The following is a 23,583-nucleotide window of genomic DNA, read 5'->3' on the forward strand; positions in this document are numbered from 1 at the left end:
CGTAGGGCAATTACTGCCCTTAAAGTGGGTGATCGTGTTTGGCTATCTATGAAGAATTTGAGGTTAAGAGTTCCAAGCATGAAATTTGCTCCTCTATATATCGGCCCTTTTCAAATTGAACAAGTCATCAACCCAGTAGCTTTCAAACTTCAGCTTCCTCCATTCTTAAAAATTCCCAGGACGTTTCATGTTTCCTTTCTGAAACCACTGATCCTGAATCGGTTACATTCAGCACTTCCTTCGGCTCCCAAAGTCCAGACTCAACGTGGTGTTGAGTATGAAGTCGCCAAGATTCTGGATTCACGCTACCGTTATGGTCAACTTCAATACCTGATCGACTGGAAGGGCTATGGACCTGAGGAACATTCCTGGACCAATGCTTCAGATGTCCATGCTCCTACATTGTTTCGGAATTTACATTCTAAGTTCCCTCAGAAGCCAAAGAAGTGTCCTGGGGCCACTCCTAAAGGGGGGGGGGAGGGGGCTGTCACGATCCGGACTACTGGACATCATTTTTTACCTTTCAGGTGTCTCCTGAGGCTGGCTCAGCGTTCCAGGGCCAGGGTCTCAATCGTGTTGCTAAATGCCCTTATTTCATATCTCCTCTCTGCCAGTCTGCAGGTGCTGTCACAAGGAACTCTTAAATGGAATGGCGTTTCTAGCTCATCACGGCCTCCGCCGCCATTACTGCACTCTCAGCACTTGGACAGCTCTGTATAGCATCTCCTGTCAGTTGCGGCCTCTGCCGCCATTGCTGCACCCTCAGCGCGTGGATGGATCTGTGTGGCGTCTCCTGTCAGCTGCGGTGTTTGGCGCAATTACTACAGTAAAGCACTGCAGGTCTGTGCGGCGCCTCTCACCCGCTGTAGCTTCTGCCGCCGGCTCTGGGAGGTTGCTGTGCAGTTTGACATTCACTGTGTCCTGCGGCCGCTGCCGTCATTACTGTGAAAGCTCCACATGGAATTACAAACCAGGTTTCCCTCCAAGAGCCAGTATGGGCGCAGCCATGTTGGTTCTGATCACATGATGCTATTTCCACCAATCTACAGTTTCGCTGAGCTCTGCCTGATTGCTGATCCAATCCCTGCACTGCTGAGGGTATAAAGGGACTGATCCTAGACTAGGAAGTTCTCAGTGCTTTGGTTGACATTACCAGTGTATCCTGTCTCTGCTCTCTGTGATTACTAACTGTGTTCCAGGTATTCCAGCTCCTGAGTCTCCAGTTCTGCAGAGTGCCTGCCTGACTCCATAGTATCCTCATTGCCTTCTGCTATTGGCAGTGCTCCAAAAACACCAGCTTCCAGCATTGGGCTTCCAGTGGTGTTCAGCTACCTATTGTCATCGGTGCTCCGCCATCGGTGTTCCTGATATCTTCAGTATTCAAGTCATCTGTTTTCCCAATTCATCGATCTCTAGCAACACCAGTGTCACTCAACTCTGCTGCTAACACTGGTTTATCTGCACTTCATTCACAGTTCTTTATTATCCGTTCCATCTGGCAAAACCGGCAGTGTACGAGCATCACCCATTCTGCAGTACGTTCAGCCTCTGTACTACATCTGCTGACCAGTTCCAGCTTTTTTCTACTCTATAGCACCTAGGTGTTGGTAAATGGACTTTCCATCTCCTAATCTCCCAAGCTAGCCTTGTGCGGATACCACACCTAAGGGAATACTACAATTGCCATTTCTTGTGAAACTGTGTACTGTTTTTAATCATTTCTCATATCATAACTGTGCAACTGCCGGTGTACCACCAGAACTGTGTACAATAAACAAACATTCATTTTATCTTTGTTGTCGTGGCCACATCTTCGGGCATTGGTGGTAGAAGTCATCTATGTCTAGGAGTCCTATTCTGCCACCTAGATTCACCTTTACACCAGCCCTTACAACTGAGGCTGTCCCAGACCAACACTAGCCCTCAGTTGTGACATACTTCTGCTGCTCATCACCACATTTGCAAAGAGTGCAGAAATGGTGGATGGAGTCTTCTCTATGAGTACAGTGTGAGAAATGTCAGAATCATAAAGGATAATAATAATAATAATAATAATAATCATACATAGCTAACATTGACCCCCCCCCCCCCTTGACTCTTCTCAAGCAGTTGTAAACACAGTTTGTTCTTCAGTCTTAGTGTTTTTTTTGGGGGGGCATTGATGTGTAATTTTTAAAAGTGACATCTCTACCTCTTTTTTTAACATTGTGAAATATTTCGATTTCAGGTGCCCTTTCTTAATCATTCTGCCCCTGGACCACCTTTAGTAGATGTTGTAGTACTATCATAGCTGGCAGCAGCCACAGCACTAGTACTTGGTTTCTGCTCCTGATCGTCCATCGACTGATCATGATCTGATCCATATAGACTCACAGCACTTTATATTATTAACGTGTTGACACTGCAACTACTGAGCATTATTATAACACAGTGCCACTGACTGGCCCTGAACACACACATTTTTTTTAAACTACTTTTTTTCCAGAGTTTTAACAAATGACAACAACTTTACACTGTGATTCATACAGCGCTTATATTATTAATTTGGTGGCATGGCACCTACTGAGGGTTAATGTAATACAGTGCCACTGCCTGGCCCTGAACACATACGTTTATTAAAAAAAGAAGTTATTTCTATTTTTTAACAAATGACAACTTCACACTGCAACTCACAAGGCTTATATTATTAATGCGGTGGCACAGCACCTACTGAGTGGCCCTGTTTTTTTTATCTTTTTGCACACTGCTGTGACTTATGTGCGTGTAGGCGCAGTGGCACCTAATTTTTTAACTGTGTCTGAAAGTCTTGCCCCACAGTACCCAGTGCCACTGTCCCACAGCACACAATGCCATTGTTCCACAGTACCACTGCCTGCACACCAATTCAAATCATTTTTGTTTTGTTAAATACATAATGCCCATAGGAAATGAAATAAGTCCTGCAGCCCAGTCTCCAGTGCCCAACACCCTCTCCTGCTGCAGCCAGCCCACAGTGCCACTGCCCCACTGTACACAGTGCCAGTGGCCCACAGTACCACTACCTACATAACAGTACTCCTTACCTTTTTTTTTTATTGGAAAGTGCCCCAAAGAAATGCTCACCCAGTCCCAACACCCTCTCCATACAGTCTATAATGCTGAAATGGCACATAATCACTGCAGGAGGGACTTATATTGAAACCAAAACATACAAGACCCGGCACCAGAAAGCTGACGTTTTACCTCATTTCAGGATCCAGGAATGGCAGGGAGATCAGAGTCGAGACTCCAATTCACTCTGATCCCTTAAATTCGGCTGGGCTCAGTTTTCAGAAAACCAAGCCTGCACATCTCTGATAAGGAGCACGGTACAACTACCCAGGAGGATTGCTCCAAGGCATACCTCCCAACTGTCCCGATTTTTGTGGGACAGTCCCATTTTTTTTGGGACTCTCCCGTTGTCCCACCCGTGGGCAGCAGTGTCCCGCGGTGGGGGAGCAGCGGTGAATAGATCTTTTCATGGGAGACAGAGGGAGAGGGGGTATACCAACAGCTCACAGAGTGCTGGGCATGCCCCCTCAATGACGAAATATGGGGACGGGGCTCACAATTGCGGCACTCACCAATTTCATATATACCATGCCCCCTTTTTGGGCACGCCAGTATGTTCCTCCTTTGCATCTGGCAATGTTGGGAGGTATGCTCCAGTGGTTGACCTGCAGTAGCAGACTGTCTGTTTTGTATTGTTTATACTGTGTTATGATTTGCAGTGTGACAAAGGGGGTAATTCAGACCTGATCACTGCTGTGCATTTTCGCACAGCGGGCGATCAGGTCAAAACTGCACATGCGCATGCACCGCAATGCACAGGTGCGTCGCATGTGTACAAAGCGGATCGCCGCTCAACGATGGTTTTGTGCAACGGATCCGTTCGCACAGGCAATTGCAAGGAGATTGACAGGAAGAAGGCATTTGTGGGTGGCAACTAACCATTTTCAGGGAGTGTCTGGAAAAACGCAGGTATGTCCATGCATTAGCAGGGAGAGTTCCTGACGTCAATTCCGGTCCCGGACAGATTTATGTGATCGCAGCGGCTGAGTAAGTCCTGGGCTGCACAGAGACTGCACAAAATGTGTTTGTACAGCTCTGCTACACATGCGTTCGCACACTTGCACAGCTAAAATAAACTCCCCCTGTAGGCAGCGACTATCTGATCGCAGGACAGTGCTATTTTTAAAATATATTATGTTTATTGTAAATGATTTTACATAATTAATGTAGGGTGCAGTATTCATCTAATGCTGGGTCCAGGCCTGGTGGTAACCGCTCAGCAAAGGGATGCAGTGCAAGTAGGTGCCAGGTGGGAGAGGCACTCTTCCTGCTCTGCATCCCTGTGCTGAGCTGCTGCCGCTGTCCCTGATACTGCTGCCGGCTGCTGCTGTCACACTCTATGACATGCAGCGGCACCGGCAGCACAAAGCCCCCTCCTCTCCCCCTCAGGCGCTGGCAGCAAAAAGAAGCGGCCTCCTCTCCCCCTCCCCTCCCCTGTGTGACAATGCAGTGGCCGGAAAGGGATCAAAAGGGGGCAGAGCTAGATGGAGCTAAGGGGCAGAGTTAGACGGGACTAGGCTCCAGCAGAAGGATGAGCTGCTACAGCCTCGGCCAGACAGCTGCCAGACTTTCTTAGGTAAGTGTCTGGGAAGAGAGTGAGTGTGTGTATATGTGTATACTGTATATATGTGTGACTGTGTATGTGTGTAATGTATGTACAGTATGTATGTGTGTGTGTATGTATGTATATATATATATATATATATATAAATATGTATATGTGGTGTGTGTATCTGTGTGTGTGTGTGACTGCGGCATAATGCGTGTAAGCGGCACTGGTACATGGGGCGTTACGTGTCTAAGTGACACTGGTACATTGGGCTTTACGTGTGTAAGCGCCACTGGTACAGGGGACGTTACGTGTGTAAGCGTCACTGGTACAGGAGGCGTTACGTGTGTAAGCGGCACTAGTACAGGGGTTGTTACATGTGTAAGCGCCACTACTACAGGGGGTATTATGTGTGCTGTCCCTTTGTATGGGAGGGCGCAAATTTATAGTTTGCAGGGGGGCCCCAAACACCCTAGCACCGGCCCTGGCTGGGTCTGCTCTTGTTATTATTGGTTAATTATCTGGGATTGTTTAACTCTTTTACAAAATATGACTTTGGGGGCCACTCTGAGTTGATCGTAGCACGATCATCCACACTGACATGTAGGGGGACGCCCAGCATAGTGCTAGCCCAATCTGCATGCTAGTCCCTGCCTTGTCGCTGAAGTACAAAAGCATCGCACAGCGGCGATGCTTTTGTACTTCAGGAGTAGCTCCCGGCCAGCGCAGCTTTTGCGCGCTGGCCGGGACCTACTCGTCGCTGCCCGGCTGGCAGCGGCTGCGTGTGATGTCATGTAGCCGCTACGGCCCACCCCCCGCACGGTCCGGCCACACCTGCGTTGGCCGGACCACGCCCACAAAACAGCCGCCCCCTCCCACCCAGCGACTACCTCTGCCTGTCAATCAGGCAGAGGCAATCGTTAGACAACTACAGCCGTTGGCTGTCAGCCATGCACACTGCGGCGCTGACGCATGTGCAGTTCTGACCTGATCGCTGAGATAAACTGTAGCGAGCGATCAGATCAGAATGACCCCCATTATTCATTTAAATAACTGGACTCTGATTAAAATCAGCACTTTTCTCTTTTAAAACAGCCATATCCTTGTTTTTACAACAGAGCTTTGCCAGCATTATGTTTAAAGGTCAGATATGTGTTTTGGGCCCTCTCTCCTTTTAATGGATTAGACAAGAGCTGTCTTGATTTATGACCATATTAGTAAAAGTGATGCTTTGATTTTCTTTACTTCATCAGCAGCCTAATGATGAGAGAGAATGGTCACTGTGCAGCCACCTTTCTGTCTGCGCATGCCCCCATTGCCAGGCATAGGTGATGCCATTTTGCGCTGGCTCCTGGCCAGTGCAAAAGCTGCGCTGTCCGGGAACTACTCCTGAAATACAAAAGCATCGCCGCTGTGCAATGCTAGTGGCACACAATGAAGCTTGTTAAAATGAGCAAACACCACATCCCCATAGCAAGCTTGCAAGCTATGAGGACGTGGTAAACTGCAAAAATAAAGAGTGTTATCCCACTTTATAAAAAGAAGGAAGTGGTCATAACCCCTTTCTCCAACAAAGAACCTGGAGAACAGGGTAATCATACAAAATATGTAACAATACCTAGCACAATAATACTGAATACTAAAGCTGTTATCTTTTTACCTTGTTTTCAGACAGTGCTTATGTATTTAATGAAGGAATTAAGCTGGGCATACACTATACTATTATCTAGCAGACCATCTGTCTAAAGTACAGCTGTTTGGTACATTGCACATGCGCCGGGCACATATTGCACATGTGTAGTCGTCAAGTATTTTACAGTCTGCAGCTGTTTGGGGGAGCTGCCGTGTCACCTCAGTTTTGTGGGAGTGCTGAGGCCAGGGTCTCCGTCTTCTGACAGAGATTTCTCGGCCCCGGAGCTGCGGCAGCCGGCTTGCATGACCTCAGCGTCTCTCAGCCAGCCAACGGTGTAGCAAGTGATCTGATGCTGCACCCTCGGACGCAGCACTTTGCCAGCGGAAAATGGGCTTAATTTCCTACCTCAGATACGCCACAAATAAAAATTAAGCGATCATTCACAGGTTTATTCATCTACACAACACATAATGGCATTAGAAAATGATTGGAGAAAAAGTGGGACTCTAAGGGGTAAATTTACTAAGATGGGAATTCTATTTAAGATGGAATGTTGCCCATAGCAACCAATCAGAGTCTACTTCTCGTTTATCTAGCACCTTCTAGAAGATAATACCAGGAAACTGATTGGTTACTATGGGCAACATCCCATTTTAAATAGAACTCCCATCAGATTAAATTTACCCCTAAGGTAGTATTGCAGTAACCTTGAACCTTTATGAAATGACCTGTTCTACGTAAAGTGAAACTCCATTTGCCTGTAACATTATAGCAATTGTGTTCATCTCTGTCTTGAGGATGTGTTTTGTGTTTATTGACTGCAATTCTGTTGATGTCCAACAGAGGGCAGCATGATACAATAAGACAACTGTCTCTTTCACCCGTCTCTCTTAGGCATCTTTAGAACATCAGATCACGTCTCTTGCCTTAGAAACAAATCTCCCTATAAATCCAACAGATTTGCTTTCGCTCCCGAGATTTTATTTTAAAAGAAAACCAAGCGCTTTGGAAAAAAACCAAGATTTAACAGTCCAGACTCTGTAGGTTTCATCTGCTCAATCCCAGGAGTCTGTCACAAAGGCTAACGACATATAAGACACATTTGGCCCATCTGATCTGCTCATTCTTCCAACTAACCTTAAAACCGCAACAGGAGGAATACTCTTACTCAGACATACACATTACCTGGTTATAGCTCAGCCACCTGTTCTTTATATTCCACACTTCTTGTCACATTGTAGCAAGTAATAATACCAGGCTCTAACTTCAAACATATACTTATCTAGATTTCTCTTAGTGATTTCAAAGTTTGTCTGTCACCTACAGACATTGCGGACTGGAATAATATTCACCTTATCAATTCCCTAGGATCTTTGGAGTCCACATATCCTGATGCTCATAGGGATTGGATTAGGCTGCACTCTTATGAATATCCAGTAGGGACATTATTGAGGTAGTAATAAGGATATAAAAGATCCTGCACAGTAACTTTTTTCTGTTTTCCGAAACTAATTTGAAAGAGACCAAAATTTGCAGATAATTCCATTACAATCAGGATAATTATTCTCTGATTGTTAGTGCTCCCAAGAGTCAAATATGCAGTGCTGCATAAGAAAGAGATAAAAGTAGACTCTTTTTGTTGGGGCACACCTATGACAAATTAGCATTTGACCACTGCTTCGCTCGGCGTGGATATTTGTTATTGCTCAGCCGAACTAATTTTACAAAGACAGTAGTTCCATCTAATATTGTGATGTATATTTTATATTATACACATTGATCACAACATTTCATGGTAAACAATATTTGCAGTTTTTCATTTAGGGATTAGCACAAAAAGATGCTTGGTGTCAGTAGCAACACGGCCAGTAGATGCGGGTCCCGGCGGTTGCTTTGTGAACGGGATGCCACGTCTCTCCTGGCCACCAGAGCTGCTGGTCTTCGCCAGGCGCCAAACAACAGACTGATGCCAGGCGCAACGTCTGCTGGTCCCTGTCCGGCACCTAGCAACGGGCAAACGCCGGGCGTAACACTTCCCGGTGCCTGCCCAGCGCATAGCAAAAGGCTGAAACCGGGCACCGGGGGCCACTGGGTGCCTAGCAACGGGGAAGCCGGAGGCAGACGGCATTCCCCGTTGCCTAGTATGTGAGAAAGATGTGCTTGGGGGCAACTGCATTCGTTTAGCCATTATTGCAGCTAGCTCCTGATTGGTACTGGCACCATTTATATTCTGTCCCTGGGCACTTCCTGTAGCTGGTTATAGTTCCTGCTACGTGTGAGAACCTGTCAGCTCAGTGTGTTCCTGAAATCGGTTACCCAGTCTTGATCATGTTCTTGATCAGATCCAGTCCACCTAGAAATCAGGTTTTTGTGTGGACCTTCCACATAGATTATTACCTTTTGCTCTTTATTGTTTACCATCTTGTGCATTGTTGCATTTATATAGTTATACTCAGTCGCTTATTCCACCTTGTGCATTGTTGCATTTATATATAGTTATACTCAGTCGCTTATTCCACCTTATTTATTGTTGCATTCACATACAGTTAATGTTTAGTCGCTGATTCCATCCTGTGCATTGTTGCACTCACATACACTCTGTTATACATATCAGTTTAAGAATTAGGCAGTCAGTCTTGGTTGCATCCGGTGAGCGTCTCTCCGCACTATACCTTACTCTTGCCTAGCCTCCAATATCTGCCTTGTCCATCCATAAAACCTCATCTGAGTATGGGGTGGATGTAATTCAGCTTAGCAGGAGGCTAACGGACTGCTGGGCAGGCATAATTGTTTGAGCGCCACCTGGTGCCACCTGGTAGCCCTCGAAACAGAGTTTCTAACTCATGAGCAAGCCACGTAAAGCTGGTCATGGGAGAAGCAGCTGGCCCTGAGCTCTATGCCTGCAGCCCTGGCCATTTTTCCGGGTGTGCAATATATGTCTATAATATATATATATATAGGCATCCAATATAGTTGACATCCATGGAAAAATCGACTAAGCATGGCACTTCAGGATTCAAATAAAGTATTTTATGTGCAAAAAAGCAAAAAAAACCCATCTCACTCTGCATGTCAATGTTGCATTTCGTAGCGCAGGGCTCCTTCTTCAGGACCAAAGTGTAATGTGCACATTACACTTTGGCTCAGAAATGCATCATTGATTGCTTAATAGATTTTTCCATGGATGTCAACTATAACAGATGCCTTGTTATTACAGTAGGGGCACACAGGTACATTGGTTTTTGATAGAGTGCCAGCTTATATTGGACTGTGTATATACTGTGTGTGTGTGTATGTATATATATATATATATATATATATACACACACACAGTGGGGCAAAAAAGTATTTGGACAGCCACCGATTGTGCAAGTTGACCCACTTAAAAAGATGAGAGAGGTCTGTAATTTCCATCATAGGTACACTTCAACTGTGAGAGACTGAATCTGAAAAAAAACTAGGAAATCACATTGTATGATTTTTAAACAATTTATTTGTATCTTCTTGTGGAAAATAAATATTTAGGCAATCAAAAAGTTTGTCAATACTTTGTAATATATCCTCGGTTGGCAATTACAGAGGTCAAATGTTTCCTGTAGTTCTTGACCAGGTTTTCACACACTGTAGCAGGTTTTTTGGCCCACTCTTCCATGCAGATCTTCTCTAGATCTGTTATGTTTTGGGGCTGTCGCCGGGCAACACAGACTTTCAACTCCCTCCACAGATTTTCTATTGGGTTGAGGTCTGGAGACTGGCTAGGCCACTCCAGGACCTTGAAATGCTTCTTACGGAGCCACTCCTTAGTTGCCCGGGCAGTGTGTTTGGGGTCATTGTCATGCTGGAAGACCCAGCCACGTTCTATCTTCAATGCTCTTACTGAGGGAAGGAGGATTTTGCCCAAAATCTCACGATACATGGCCCTATTCATCCTCTCCTTAATACGGATCAGTTGTCCTGTCCCCTTTGCAGAAAAGCAGCCCCAAATCATGATGTTTCTACGGGTGGTATTCATGTGACCGGCGGTCTGCTGACCGACAGTCACATGACCTCCTCCACCATCCCGCTGGCTCAGTATCCCGATGGTCGGCATGCCGACCAACAGGGACTATTTCCACTCGTGGGTGTCCACGACACCCATAGAGTGGGAATAGAACCCGTGGCGACCGCAGGTCGCCACCGAGCCCGCAGCGTGGCGAGCGCAGCGAGCCCGCAAGGGGCTTGCTGCACTCGCCCCTCCCCGCCGGGATCCCGGCGTCGGTATGCTGCCGGGATCCCGGCGTCGGTAAGCTGACCGGCGGTCAGGAGACCGCCGGTCAGCCATACTACACCCGTTTCTACCCCCATGCTTCACAGTGGGTATGGTGTTCTTGGGATGCCATTGTTATGCACACCAGTGCCTGCAGGAAAGTACTGGTGTCAGGACTGTTATGCACTCCAGTGCCTGCAGGAATGTACTGGTGTTTGAACTGTTATGCAAAACAAATGGACTTACAGACAGACTGGGGAATATGACATAACGTACACAGAAGGTGATAGGTTAACAAAATACACACAAAGTGAACAGAGAAGCCCAGAGGCTAAGGAACTGGGTATCTCCCTTGTATTAGAACTGCTCAGATGGGAAAAGCAAGATGTTGTGTTTTAATACGTAGAGAACCCGAAATGCTGTTGCTAAGGGCAACAGCAAAACCCTAAAGGGTTACCAACGGGTGTGGCAGTAAACTCCTTGGTCAGAGATGGAATGATAGACACAAGGAGAGTCTCCACAATCCTAATTCTCACTTGCAGTGCACAGGTTCAGCTCACTGCCACTAAACTGACCCCTGACACCTAGCACAGTGAGACAGGATTAGACAGGCAAGTCTTAGAATACAGCCGCAAACTTGCTTAGTTCACAGAGTAGTAACAGAACCCCAGCAAGCTAAACGACTGACTCCAGTCTTACTGCTAGGTCTGGATTGGCAGAGTGTAATACCAAATCCCCAGGCCTATTTGCAGTAAGCAACAAACAAATACAAAGCTACACAGTACTGGCTAACTTTCAGAAACTGACTAACCAACAAAGATTCAGCAGCATCTGCTTACCCTGAGAAGAGGCCTTATAAAGCAGGTGCTGTCCACGCCCCACTCAGACCTCACAGACTGTGAGCACAAAAACCAGCACCGGATCCCCTGCCATGCACAGAGCCTATAACCACTGCACAGCAAAAGACCCGAACCGGAGTATCAGCTGCGCTCAGGTCACTCCGCTAGCACTTGTCTCCCGGTTGCCATGACGACGTGGCAGCACAGGGCAGGAGACCCTAACAGTACCCCCCCTCTGACGAGGGGTCAAAGAACCCCTACCACCGGGTTTATCGGGGAACTGCGAGAAGAAAGAGCGTATCAGTCTGGGGGCATGAAGATCACAACTGCGCACCCACGACCGCTCCTCCGGGCCATACCCCTTCCAGTGCACCAAAAATGACAGCCGACCCCGAACCACCTTGGAGTCAAGAATCCTTTCAACAACAAACTCCCTCTGGCCACGTATCAGAAGAGGGGAAGGTCTTCCACTGGAAGAAGGATTACTAATCGCCCGTTTTAAAAGGGAACAATGAAAGGTTTTATTGATACCCAAAGAACGGGGCAGATCTAACTGAAATGCCACCGGATTGATAACCCTGGTGATCTTATAAGGGCCGATGAACCGGGGGCCTAACTTATGAGATGGCTGTCTCAACTTCAAATTCTTGGTAGACAACCAGACGAAGTCTCCTAATTTGAAGCTGCAGGGTCTTTTCCGCTTATCAAAAACCCTTTTGGTCACTAATGACACAGACACAAGGGCTTTCTTCACTTTCCGCCAAATACCTCTAAGGACCGAAACCACAGAGGAACCACCAGGCGTGGAGTCCAGGGGGTCAAAAGAATTGGCCTTAGGATGATGCCCATACACACAAAGGAATGGAGAGATCCCTGTAGCAGAGTGAGCCGCGTTGTTATAGGCAAACTCCGCCATGGACAGATGAGCAACCCAGTCAGTCTGACACTCGGAGACATAACACCTGAGGAACTGCTCCAAGGACTGGTTCACCCTTTCAGTCTGCCCATTAGACTGCGGATGGTAGCCCGACGACAAGCTGACAGAAATCTGGAGATCGGAACAAAATGCCCTCCAGAATTTGGCCACAAACTGGGATCCGCGGTCAGAGACCACATCAAGTGGCAACCCGTGGAGACGCACAACATGCAGCATAAATAATTCAGACAGGCGTCTGGCCGATGGCAGCCCAACCAGTGGAACGAAGTGCGCCATCTTCGAAAACCTGTCAACGACAACCCAGATGGCTGTCATCCCCGAGGATTTGGGCAAGTCCACCACAAAATCCATTGAAATGTGGGTCCATGGCTTAGATGGGATAGAGAGTGGATTTAATGGGCCAACCGGAACCCCTCTAGGAGTCTTATTTCGGGCACAGATGTCACATGCCCGAACCCACTGATCCACATCCTTAGCCACCGAGGGCCACCACACCGCCCTAGATAGCAACTCCCGAGTTCTGGCAATACCCGGGTGACCTGCAGACTTCTTGGCATGGAATTCCAGGAACACTCGCTGTCTTAACCTAGGAGGCACAAACAAAAGACCTACCGGAAGGTCTGGAGGAGCCTGCTCCTGTGCTCTAAGGACTAATGATAAGAGGTCCTGGGTAATGCCCACTTTAATACATGATGGGGAAACAATGGGCAACGGCTCCTCGGTGGTCTCCTGGATTGGAGCAAAACTCTGCGAGAGCGCATCAGCCTTGATGTTTTTTGACCCAGGGCGATATGTTATCAAAAAATTAAAGCGAGCAAAAAACAAAGCCCATCGTGCCTGCCTGGCATTGAGACGCTTCGCTGACTCTAAATATGCCAGATTCTTATGGTCAGTGAGAATTGAGACCACAAACTTAGCCCCCTCAAGCCAGTGTCTCCACTCCTCGAGTGCATCCTTAATAGCCAACAATTCCCGGTTACCCACGTCATAATTCATCTCGGCAGGCGAAAATTTACGAGAAAAGTAAGCACAGGGATGAAGGCGATTATCAGACACTCCCATCTGAGAAAGCACTGCCCCAATACCCATCTCAGAGGCATCCACCTCCACCACAAAAGGACGCTCTGGATCTGGGTGTCGCAGCACCTTGGCCGAAACAAATGCCCTTTTGAGACGGGCAAAAGCCGCTTTAGCCTCACAAGACCAGTGAGCAACATCCGCCCCTTTCTTAGTGAGTGCCACCAAGGGCGCCACTATAGACGAAAATCCAGCGATAAATCGTCTATAAAAATTCGCAAAGCCCAGGAAACGCTGAAGCGCCTTCAAACTAGTGGGCTGCACCCAATCCAGGACTGCCTGTACCTTGGAACCCTCCATTTGGAAACCTTCTGGGGAGATAATATATCCTAGAAATGCGATTTGCTGAACTTCAAATTCGCACTTCTCCAGCTTCGCCCCAAGCCGGTGGTCTCTGAGTTTCTGGAGGACTAAGCGTACATGCTTCCGATGTTCCTCCAGGGAATGGGAGAAGATTAGGATGTCATCTAAGTATACAACTAAGAATCTATCCAAATATTCCCTGAGCACATCATTCATGAAATCCTGGAAGACTGCCGGGGCATTACAGAGCCCAAAAGGCATCACCAAATATTCATAATGCCCTGAGTGGGTATTAAAGGCAGTCTTCCATTCATCCCCCTCTCTTATTTGGATTAGATTGTACGCACCGCGTAGGTCAATCTTAGAAAAAATGGTGGCAGTACGAAGCTGGTCAAACAAGACCGAAATGAGAGGCAGTGGGTATGAGTTTTTAATCGTGATACGGTTCAATTCCCTGAAGTCGATGCAGGGTCGCAACGAACCGTCCTTTTTACCCACGAAGAAGAACCCCGACCCAACTGGAGACTGTGAAGGTCTGATAAATCCCTTAGCCAAGTTCTCCTGAATGTACTCTGCCATAGCCTGAGTCTCAGGACGTGACAGGGAGTACAACCTGCTCTTGGGAAGCTTAGCATTTGGCAACAAATCAATGGCACAGTCATAGGGGCGATGGGGAGGTAGTACCTCTGCAACTTTTTTGGAGAACACGTCCGCAAAATCTGCATAACACCCTGGCAATCCTGGCAAACTTAGCTGCGAGAGCCTGACTGGAAGGCTCAAGCAACTCCTGAAACAATCAGTACCCCAACTAAGAATCTCCCCAGAGACCCAGTCAAATTGAGGATTGTGGGCCCTTAACCAGGGTAACCCCAACACCAATGGGGCAAAAGTACAGACAGTCACATAAAAGGACAATTTTTCAGAGTGTGTGGCTCCAATAAACAAAGAAATCTGGCTAGTGCAAGAGGTAATTTTACCTTGGGATAATGGTTCCCCGTTTAACCCACAAATCTCAATTTCCGATGCCAGGGGTACTAAGGGAACAGAGTGTTTCAGGGCCAATTGGCGGTCCATAAAAACCCCGTCGGCCCCACTGTCCACAAAGGCCTCAGTCTTGACAGTTTGACCGAGGATCTTCAAGGTCACCGGAATGATAAAAGTCTTCTTGGGAAATTCTGACTTCTGGCCTGACAGGATATTTCCCATCACCCTCAGGCCCTGAAGTTTTCCGGCTTTTCTGGGCATGATACTACCACATGACCTTTATTCCCACAGTACAAACACAACCCCTGCTGTCTCCTCCGCGTCTTCTCACACGAGGAGAGGCGGGTAGCCCCAATCTGCATAGGCTCCTCTGAAAATTCCTCAGAGTCTGAGGTTCCCTTGGGAAGGAAGGAAATCTCAGTCTCCCTTTCAAGCCTACGCTCTCTCAGCCGTCTATCCACCCGGATGGATAACTGCGTGAGCTGATCCAAGCTATCAGGCAAGGGATATTGTACCAGTTGGTCCTTTATCTGGTTAGAAAGACCTCTTCGGTACTGGTGTCTCAGGGCTGGGTCATTCCACTGGGTATCATGGGCCAACCTCCGAAACTCCGTACAGTAAACCTCAACTGGCCTTCGCCCTTGCTTAAGGATCGAAATCTGAGCCTCGGCTGAGGCCGTCTTGTCAGGGTCATCATACAACATGCCCAGTGCCGTAAAAAAAGCATCAACACTTTTAAGCGACGGACAGTCAGGCTGCAACCCATATGCCCAGACCTGTGAGTCTCCTTGTAGCAAGGAAATCACTATGCCCACCCGCTGAATCTCCGACCCAGAAGACTGAGGCCTAAGCCGGAAGTATAGCTTGCAGCTCTCCTTGAAACAAAAGAACTGCGAGCGATCTCCAGAAAAACGATCCGGGAGATTTACTTTCGGCTCCTTAACCCCTGCAGGTGCTGCTGCTGCGGGAGCTCCGCCAGCAGCCTGGGAGGTGTGCATTTTAATGGACAAATCATTAAATTGTCGAGTCAGGACCTGCACCTGATCGACCACCTGTTGCAACGGATTTTGAGGGGTATGCTCCATATTCCCACAAAATTTCAACAGGAGTATTAGGCTGCTGAATATGTTATGCACACCAGTGCCTGCAGGAAAGTACTGGTGTCAGGACTGTTATGCACTCCAGTGCCTGCAGGAATGTACTGGTGTTTGAACTGTTATGCAAAACAAATGGACTTACAGACAGACTGGGGAATATGACATAACGTACACAGAAGGTGATAGGTTAACAAAATACACACAAAGTGAACAGAGAAGCCCAGAGGCTAAGGAACTGGGTATGTCCCTTGTATTAGAACTGCTCAGATGGGAAAAGCAAGATGTTGTGTTTTAATATGTAGAGAACCCGAAATGCTGTTGCTAAGGGCAACAGCAAAACCCTAAAGGGTTACCAACGGGTGTGGCAGTAAACTCCTTGGTCAGAGATGGAATGATAGACACAAGGAGAGTCTCCACAATCCTAATTCTCACTTGCAGTGCACAGGTTCAGCTTACTGCCACTAAACTGACCCCTGACACCTAGCACAGTGAGACAGGATTAGACAGGCAAGTCTTAGAATACAGCCGCAAACTTGCTTAGTTCACAGAGTAGTAACAGAACCCCAGCAAGCTAAACGACTGACTCCAGTCTTACTGCTAGGTCTGGATTGGCAGAGTGTAATACCAAATCCCCAGGCCTATTTGCAGTAAGCAACAAACAAATACAAAGCTACACAGTACTGGCTAACTTTCAGAAACTGACTAACCAACAAAGATTCAGCAGCATCTGCTTACCCTGAGAAGAGGCCTTATAAAGCAGGTGCTGTCCACGCCCCACTCAGACCTCACAGACTGTGAGCACAAAAACCAGCACCGGATCCCCTGCCATGCACAGAGCCTATAACCACTGCACAGCAAAAGACCCGAACCGGAGTATCAGCTGCGCTCAGGTCACTCCGCTAGCACTTGTCTCCCGGTTGCCATGACGACGTGGCAGCACAGGGCAGGAGACCCTAACAGCCATTCATCATTCTTCTCTCTCCAAACACGGCGAGTGGAGTTTATACCAAAAAGTTTGATTTTTGCTCTCATCTGACCACATTACATTCTCCCAATCCTCCTCTGGATCATCCAGATGGTCACTGGCAAACTTTAGACTGGCCTGGACATGTGCTGGGGTACCTTTCGGGTGCTGCAGGATTTCAATCCATGACGACATAGTGTGTTACTAATGGTAACCTTTGTGACTGTGGTCCTAGCTCTCTTGAGGTCATTGACCAGTTCCCCCCCATGTAGTTCTGGGCTGATTCCTCACCGTTCTCAAGATCATTGATACTCCACGAGGTGAAATCTTGTATGGAGCTGCAAGTCGAGGGAGATTGTCAGTGATCTTGTATTTCTTCCATTTTTTTATAATTGCGCCAACAGTTGATCTCTTCTCACCAAGCTGCTTGCCTATTGTCGAGTAGCTCATCCAAGCCTTGTGAAGCACTACAATTTTGTCCCTGGTGTCCTTAGACAGCTCTCTGGTCTTGGCCATGGTGGAGAGGTAGCAGTCTGACTGTTTGAGGGTGTGGACAGGTGTCTTTTACACAGATAACCATTTCAAACAGGTGCCACTAATACAGTTGAGTGGAGGATAGAAGAGCTTCTTAAAGAAGAAGAAACAGGTCTGTGAGAGCCAGAAATCTTGCTGCTTGGTAGGTGTCCAAATATTTATTTTCCAGAAGAATATACAAATAAATTGTTTAAAAATCACACAATGTGATTTCCTGGGTTTTTTTTCTCCAGATTCTGTCTCTCACAGTTGAAGTGCACCTATGATGCAAATTACAGACCTCTCTCATCTTTTTAAGTGGGTCAACTTTCACAATCGGTGGCTGTCCAAATACTTTTTTGCCCCACTGTATATATATCTATATATCTATATCTATATCTATATCTATATATATATATATATATATATATATATATATATATATAGTCATTTTGGATTTGAGGAGCCTGCACGCTGCATTGCTCCTTTCCCTGATGTGTTACATCAAAATCATACATACCTCAGCTTCTTTGTAGGTCACTAAGCTATACAATAATGTAAACACCCTCCAAATTCATCCAAAATTTTTTGCATGATGCCAGAATGAACAGACAGATAAAAATTCCAATTTTTTTTTTCCATCTCCATAGTTCATACACAGTCTCTGACTAGGAGAAGCCACTCTTCCTGCTGAGGATTATCCACGAAAACGAAATTGTGGCTTATACCGAACTCAGCATTATTGTATTACTGTTTGCCTTACTGAGTTGTAATATTCAATACAAACCTTGCTGTGGAATCAGCTCATTCTTTATTACATCTGTTATTGCAAGCCTGTTTTACTGATGTGGGATTTATACGATCATTTATTGGTCATCTATTCCTTTATGTTCTTCCGACTTGTTTTTGATATTAAGCCCCTGATGAAGTCCAGTTGTACGAAACGCGTCGGGTTTCTGGTTCGGATATAAGAACATCGGATATGCAATAATTAAGAAAACCACATTGGACTTACCAATTATTCCCTGATGTGATACATCAAGATCATACATACCTCATCTTCTTTGTAGGTCACTAAGCTATACAATAATGTAAACACCCTCCAAATTCATCCAAATTTGTTTACATGATGCCAGAATGAACAGACAGATAAAAATTCCAATTTTTTTTTCATCTCCATAGTTCATACAGTCTCTAGAAGTATATTTCTAACAAAAAAATTGATATGTACAGACACAACTCTTACAATTTTATTATATGTATAGAGATGTGTGTATATGTTTAAAACATAATTTGTTCTGCTAGTGGTCAGCCATGTTGTGCAAGATTGTGCCATAAGCCGCACGATGTTGGAAGAAAGATCCGATGCTGCGTCCTCCACAGAGGTCTGATGTAAATGTCCATGCATGGGGAGGTGAAATGACCTGGCCCCATACATAGATGGAAGGAGTAGAAACTAGAAAGTGTGGTTTAACAGTTGGATCATCACTCCAAGTGAGAATGATTATTTGAAGTAGGCAAAATGAACTATAGTAATAAAAGATGTGACAGTCTATTGTCTACTGATGAAAAGCTAATAATACTAGTTAATTATAAGAATGCTGTTACATTTTAAATCTGAATTTCCCCTTATATCTGTGTGCCCCCCTCTTCTTGTGGGTGTTTATGTATTATTAAAGATTTTCTGTAAGTATGGGAAAGAAGAACATTGATGGACAGTAGCTTTGGATGGAGTAAGAGTTTGGCCATTATGAGTGTTCCTGTTGCCACCCAGATTGTCATGGTGCTTATGTAACTCATGCAGCAGCTATAATATGTAGTGAACAAGTTAGAATTTCTGTTGCTAAAGGGGGGTACTCACGGAGCGATCGCTGCTTAAAATCTAAGCAATCTGACTAGATTGCTTAGATTTTAATCCTGATCGCTCCGTGTGTACCTCCTACAGCGATAGCGATGCGCAGCCCCTTACATCGCTATCGCTGGTGCTAGATTGTCCTGCCATGCAGGCCAATCTAGCGGGTCGCTCATTTCACCCGCTGGGTGAAATGAGCAGCCCCCCCATCTCCCCCCGCACGCTCAGCACACATCGCGCTGTGCTGAGTGGCGGAAGAGGTGTGCTGAGCGGTTCGCTCAGCACACATCTCTTCCACATCGGCCATTGAGTACTGGCCTTTAGGATGGAGTTAGAACAACATATGACAGATAAGCTGTTTTTGTGACTTCTTTCTTCTTCTTGATCAAATTCTGCATTGGACAAAGGTTTTCAAAGAGAAGGAAGTGACACCAACTTTAGAAAATGTGCATGAATGTTGAAAGTGAGATGCTATTCTACAGTTGTAAGGAAGCAGTGCTTTCATTTCTTACAGAATGCCAGAATGTGCAATTACATTTAGGTGGTCATTCCAAGTTGATCGCTCGCTAGCAGTTTTTAGCAGCTGTGCAAATGCTATGCCGCCTCCCACTGGGAGTGTATTTTAGCTTAGCAGAAGTGCGAAAGAAAGGATTGCAGAGCGGCTACAAAGTTTTTTTGTGCAGTTTCAGAGTACCTACTCAGCGCTTGCGATCACTTCAGACTGTTCAGTTCCTGTTTTGACGTCACAAACATGCCCTGCGTTCGCCCAGCCACGCCTATGTTTATCCTGGCACGCCTGGGTTTTTCCAAACACTCCCTGAAAACGGTCATTTGACACCCAGAAACGCCCACTTCATGTCAATCACTCTGCGGCAACCAGTGCGACTGAAATGCTTCGCTAGACCCTGTGTGAAACTACATAATTTGTTGTAATAGTACGTCACGCGTGCACATTGCGCTGCATACGCATGTGCAGAAGTGCAGGTTTTTTGCCTCATCGCTGCACAGCGAACGAATGCAGCTAGCGATCAACTCGGAATGACCACCTAAGTTGGCTAAACCATTAAAATCGTAAAATTGTCCACAGGCTAAGAAAAAAATAAAATTTACCTAGCACAAAACTTCAGCATTATCGAAGTCAAACCATGCATGCGCGATCAACTCTGAATTAGGCCCCATGTGCACAACTCTGCATACAGACAAATAAATGCAGCAAGAGGAAAGAAGTCAGAACCCTGCCAAAAATTAGTTATAAGAATCCCAAAGCCCTGGAAATGGAAAAAAGGAAGGGTCTCAGTGCCACAGTAACTGGAGTGGGTTTTACCCCCAGTGATAGTAACAATGAGAGTGGCATGTGGCTAGAGTCAGCTGAGTAAGGGTACATCTAGCCTGCTAGAGTGTGAAGCATTGGGCCACATCCAATGAGCAGTGGTATTACAGTAGAGTGGCTTACAGTAAATGGTAGTGGGTCCTAGCCAGACTAATAGAATTTATTAGTGGGTTGCAGCTCCATGATAAAACTATTAGTGGGTCCCACCTCTTCTGACATTGATGTGTATTGTTGTCTTGGCAGCTATTTAGTTCCACATTTGGGGGAAAAGGGATTGCATTTTGAAAAAGAGATGGCTTTGGATCCTCAGGGCAGATATCAGTTGTGCGTTTGAGGGTGGAAAGGACATTTGAAGGGTTTTGCACTGCCTCCATCTTTTACTATATGAAGGTGGTCTGGTAGGCGGTGAATTAGTGCAGGTATTTGTGTTGGATAACTTTGTTTCTTTTTGACTCAAGTGAGCTGAAGTCAGTGTCCCAGGCACTGTTCTCAACAATTAAGCCCATGGGGTCTTATCCACATCTGTCGCAGTGAGAGATTCTTTAAAGCCAGGTGTCCTATGAGCCAGAAAGTAGTGTGGTATATGTATAATAAATCAATCCTATAGTACACTGCCTGAACTGTCCTGAAAGATCATGGGACTGTTCTCCTTCACTTTACCCACACCAAGGACCTGCCACCTCATTGTATGTGCCTTCTGTTAGTCCCTCTATGCTCCTTCCACTGCCCCTATTCCTCAACATTCACTCAGCCTCCACCAGTGATCACTTCCAGGAGGCAGACACAGGAGGCAACCCACAGCATTATATAATGACAGAAGGTGAGAGCATTTGGGGTAATTATGACTATACTGGAGATATGTTACTAGTATGTAGGAGGTTAATGTTATGTGGTGACATATGTGTGATATTTGGGAGCTGCTGTACGTCAGATAACTTTTATATGATGTTAATGTGTTTGTACTATTAGGTGGGTATACATTTCTGGGAGTTAATGCTATTTGGTAAATGGCAGGTGGGTGTTAATGTTATGTGGTGAATTGTGCTTTCATGGGGGGCTAATGTCAATGTGAATGTTATAAATTTGATGTTGGACTGATTAGGAGGAACTTGGCTTTCTCAGATAAAATGCTAGCAAATGTAATGCCATTGCCAGCTGTGAGGAAGGAGACTGTTATTAAACATAGGTGCTATTGATTTTATCTCTGAGCTGGTTTTGGGAAGGGGGCTACAGTGCATAGAGTTCTAGGAAGTGTTTAATATCTATTTACAAAACTTTTCCAAAGTCTGACCAAACAAAATATGAGTATAAGAGACCAGGAGCACAGGTACACAAAGCTGCAAGAATAGGTAGGAGAGAGCAGTTATTTTTCACATCTCTCCCTATTAGGGAGAACCAGACTTGCTTTGGGGGAAATGCCATAAAGTGCCATAGAGATATCTTCCACTTCATGCTAAACTGTTCATGATGGGGTAATCATGTCCACAGGAAGTAGCATGCACCACCCAGCCAGAGGCTTATATCCTGTAAGCCATCAGTGATTCACATTGTTGAAAGTTCTTCATGTTGCTTATAGATACTTTTACTTAGCTTTCTATACATAGGGTAAAACACAGTAATAACCATCTAAAAATTGTGACCTGCTTGGGGTGACCTTGGATACACCACAAGTCAAGCCTGCTTGTGCAACTGTGATGAGACAGAAATCCCTCACCAAAACAGCTTGCAATCCCACCTGTTGTTGAGCAATTATTGTCAATTGATTCAACAACACCTCCTGGGCAAGGAAAGTTCATCTGTGGTTACCGAACTCGGACAAGTGAAGACTATTATTGGCCGTATGGATGGTGTAATGGTTAGCATTACAGCCTCATAGCACTGAGGTCATGGGTTTGATTCCTACCATGGTTCTGAGTTTGTATATTCTTCTTCTTATGCTTGTCTGGGTTTACTTCGGCTACCCCGGCTTCCTCCCACAAAAATATACTGATAGATTAGTTGGCTCCCAAAAAAATAAAATAAACTTAGTATGTGTGTATATATAGAGGTGCTTAGGGCAGACTAGATGGGCCAAATTGTTCTTACCCGCTGTGAAAATTCAGTGATTCTATGAGGACATATATCGAAACCCTTTGTACAGTAAAGGGAGATGGAAAAGTGCTGGAACAATGGATGTGACCATATCTTTAAAGATATAGACATTTGTGAAAAAATAAAAAAATATTTATCTGTGCATAATGTTTCATTTTCAAGCAGTTCTGTTTCTGTACCATTCCCCAGAGAAGGCTCCTGTCTAAGGAAAATAGCATTTGCAGGACTATGCCATCAATAAACATCTTATTTGTTCAGAGCAAAAGCTCCTGGCGCCAAACATCTCCATTTTTGCCTGCAATAATTTTACATATAACAAGCAATAAAATGCACTGGTTGCCTTAAAGCACAAAATAAGATCATGGGGAAGTTACAGAGCAAATCTAAACTTTGAGATGAATTTAATAAGTCACATGAATTTCAGAGTTTCATTTCAAGATGTAGTGCAGAAGACTAATATTTTAGATGGACTTTAGAATCCTGGCAGATGTGTAATAAAGGTTTAGGGGTATATTCAATTAGGGTCGAAAGCTGCCGCCTGTCGAAAAGATGTCAGTTCTCGACTTTTTAAGGTCGAATCGTGATTCGATCTATTCAATCCCAGCTGTCTTTATTTGACAAGTCTGGGATTCGACTTGTTGAATAGTACTGAATCGACGGTATAGCTGCCGATTCACATACTTTTGAGAGAAACGGGGCCAAATTCGACAGGATTTGGTCCCGTTTCCGACCATCTCAGTCCGACATAAAAAAATGTCAGACTGAGATGAGGGACTGTGGAGGAGAAGGGGGGAAAGCCGCGGGTAGCCAGACGGGGAGAGAGCAGTGCTGGAGGATGTCACAGCCGCCGCTCAAGCAGCATCCACCTGGCTCCAGCAAGCGAGACCTCGCTTGCTGGAGCCGGGTGGACGCTGCCGTGAGCGCGGGCTGTGATGCGGTGACGGGGAGTTGAGGGACGGGGAGACTGAGGCAGAGAGACGGGGGGGGGGGGGGGGGAGACGGGGACGAGCAGTGGGCAAACGGGGAAGAGCAGCGCTCTCTCTGTCTAGCTCCTGCATCTCAATTCGACTTTTTTAAA

The sequence above is a fragment of the Pseudophryne corroboree genome, chromosome 6, assembly GCF_028390025.1.
Source record: "Pseudophryne corroboree isolate aPseCor3 chromosome 6, aPseCor3.hap2, whole genome shotgun sequence".
NCBI lineage: Eukaryota > Metazoa > Chordata > Amphibia > Anura > Myobatrachidae > Pseudophryne > Pseudophryne corroboree.